The sequence below is a fragment of the Nannospalax galili genome, unplaced genomic scaffold, assembly GCF_000622305.1.
Source record: "Nannospalax galili isolate Female #2095 unplaced genomic scaffold, S.galili_v1.0 scaffold233, whole genome shotgun sequence".
NCBI classification, from domain to species: domain Eukaryota; kingdom Metazoa; phylum Chordata; class Mammalia; order Rodentia; family Spalacidae; genus Nannospalax; species Nannospalax galili.
The window spans coordinates 237,777-240,642 of record NW_008333818.1 but is presented as its reverse complement, the minus strand read 5'-3'; the positions used below and the strand labels follow the sequence as shown (position 1 = coordinate 240,642).

Here is a 2,866-nt window from a genome sequence, read left to right as displayed (position 1 = left end):
GGGCGCAAGTGGGAGGGGGTGTGCGTAAGGCCCGGGCGCAAGATCCAAACAGCGATCCCCAGGGTTTCAGGGGGGTATGGGGGGGGGGGGGGGGGTGCAGGTGTAAATCATCCCCCTGGCTCCTCCCAGCAGCAAGGGGATTGGAGAGATGCCATAGGAGTCAGAGGGACGGGCAAACCTTTTCAGAACGCTGAGAGCCCGACCTTTGCGAGATAAGGAGCGCCCCCTCACCCCCCCCAAGCCAGAGGCAAGGGGGGGCGTCGCTGAAAACGTGATGGAGAAATTCTGACACCCAGGATGGCTGCATCAATGAGGTCCGGGGAAGGGAGAGTTCCTGACGAACCCGCTCTCGCCTTGGAGAGGAGCACTCAACATTCCCCCAGGAGCGCCCCCCCCACCCCGCCACCCTCCAGGGTATGCATAGGCCCGGGCTAGAGGGACCATCTACTTTGCAAATCTTAATCCCTTAGTCTCCTGGCACACTATCCTCCAACCTTCCAAATCCCAGGCTCACCTTCTCTCCGGCATCAAGCTCCGCAGGTCTGCGCCCCAGAGGCCCGGCAGTGGACCTGCAGCTCACAGATCTCTCCCAGCGCCGAGCACGTCCTCTCGTGTCTAGGGACCCGGCTCCCCTGAGGCCCGCGGCTACTCGCCGCCGGGAGTCTCTGGTATTCTGGGGAGGACCAGAGGCTGCAGGCAGGGCTGCTCCGGAGGCGGGGCCCGGAGAAATCGTGCGGGGGCCGGTGTCGCCCAGCTCGGTCGTGGGTCCCGACGCCCGCTGCTCTGGAGCACTGGCTGGAGCTAGCGCAGCCCGGCCCACCCCCTCCACGTCCCTCCCAGCCTGGCCCGCCCCTCTCGGCCCCTTCGGCCACCCTCCCTCTCCCCTCTTCCGGGAGCCGAGCCCGCCCTCCTAGACTAGGATGCAAGTGCGCGGCGCCCGCTCCCTGGCCGGGTGCGCACTGGGGATGCGGGGCGCGTCCTGGGCCCGCCCGCGCGCCGGCGAGGACCGGCCTCCTCCGGCGGGTCCTGGCCAACAGAGAAGACGTGGACCCAGGGGATGGCACGCGCGAGGAGCCCGAGGGAGGCCGCCAGTGGGAGCTGCTGCCAGGCGTATCGAAAACCCAGAGGCTAGAGCTCCAGCAAGAGTCGTGCAAAGCGCAACTGCTGGGCAGCTGATGCCAGGGCAGGGCTGAAGCCCAAGCCCAGCGCCCCTCTTCCCTCTCTCCTCCTCCTCCCTAACTCTAGGAACTAAAACAGGGGGGCTTTACTCAGGTTTGAACTAACTAAGGTGGGCGTGAGCAGAGGAGGGGAAAGGGCGAGAGGAGGTGGGGGAGAAACAAATCTCAGGGGTACGGGAGGGCAGGAGAGCGAGGGGAGAGAGACGAGAGAGAGAGAGAGAGAGAGAGTGAGAGAGAGAGAGAGAGAGAGAGAGAGAGAGAGAGAGAGAGAGGATGGGGAGGAAAACGCCTCTTGTGCCAGCTTCAACTTCGTGTCCCTTTGGATCTGGGTCAGCGTTGGGGCCTCTGTCTCAAACCTCCCTCCATTTACCCTCCTCAAGGTACAGGGAAGCCTGGGGCGGAGAAGGGGAAGTCTGATGTCAGTGCCTGGTTCAGACAAGGCTTGGGCAAGTCCCTGCACCTCTGGGTGCCTCCTCCCTGGCGCGCTCTGCGCTCTGCAGAAAGCCTCCGCACAGCGAGGAGAGGCACAGCGATGAGAGGCGGAGGAAGGTACTCTCAGTTGGTGCCTGGAGGCAGGGCTGCGGAATGGAGGGGTTGCAACCAGGAAAAATATTTCTGCCCACTCCTAACCGGTTCTTAAAGGCAATACTGGTTGGGGGGGGGGGTCTATTGTTTAGGTCCTCCTGGGCCGTGGCCTTCCCACGAAGTATTGCTACCACCTGCTGGTTCATTCAGGGAACGCAGGCACCCGGTGAATTCTTTCTGGCCCTTTTCTTCTCGCTATCAGGGTGTCCCGTCTTACTCTCCTTTTTTTCACTTATTCTAAGGCATGCTCACGAAAGCGCTAGCTGCGAAAAGGCTGATCACAACTGGTACTTAAGGAGCATTTAGAAACCAATGAAAATTGTGAAAGACCTATGAGCCAACGGGCACAAGAAACCGAACAATGAAACTCGTTGAGGGACTGAGAAGCAGGCGTTAATAAATCATCTGAGTTAGTGATGGCGAGATAAAGGCAGCTAAGCGAGTCTCCACTTGGACAGGAGATTCTTCACTCTTAATATCGAGGGTCAACTAATAAGCCTGATTAAAATTTAATGATTCTCCATTTGGACCTCATTAAAATTCCAGTTACACTGGTGTGTCTGTTAACTCTGGTTTCTTCCATTTGTTTTGAAGCTCTCGGTAAAGGGGCTGTCTTTTTCTGTGTGTGGTTAGCTCTCTCCAAAGCCTTCGAAGACTATGAGAAAAGGCCAGATTCGCATTGTATGCATTATTAGATAACTCTGGCATGTATCTATCATCTATATAAATGCATCCACATATCTAGGTATCTCCTATCATCCATTCATCATGCATGCTGTTGTTTAAGCCCAGGCCCCAGGAAACACAAACTCTACACCCCCAGCCCCTCTGGATGTAATAACAATATGCCTGGAAACTTGACAAAAATAATAAAATACATAATTAAATTATGTTAAACATATTCACAAAACTAAACATAGATATTTCTTTATAAAACCCCAAAGTTCCAGTATAAATATTTAGCATATCACGATGCTATTACATAAAATATGTATTTTTATTATCTGACATGTCTTATATTAGGTGCCTATAATATGAAATTCATTTCTTTTATTCAGGCTTATTTAATCAGTTATTTTTTCTCTTTTTAAGAAAATTTGAGT

General features: G+C 55.0%; 1 protein-coding gene across 2 annotated transcripts in view; it reads right to left on the bottom strand.

The window, feature by feature from the left end:
- Ephb6 (EPH receptor B6) overlaps nt 1-793 on the bottom strand; it is a 15,438-nt gene extending 14,645 nt beyond the window's left edge. Inside the window, exon 1 of one of the 2 annotated variants that reach the window (XM_008828606.3) lies at nt 515-793. The gene's annotated coding sequence lies outside the window, so the exon portion shown is untranslated. The remainder of the gene's footprint in view (nt 1-514) is intronic. The other variant, XM_008828605.3, reaches the window with a different exon arrangement.
- Between the last annotated feature and the right edge of the window lie 2,073 nt (nt 794-2,866).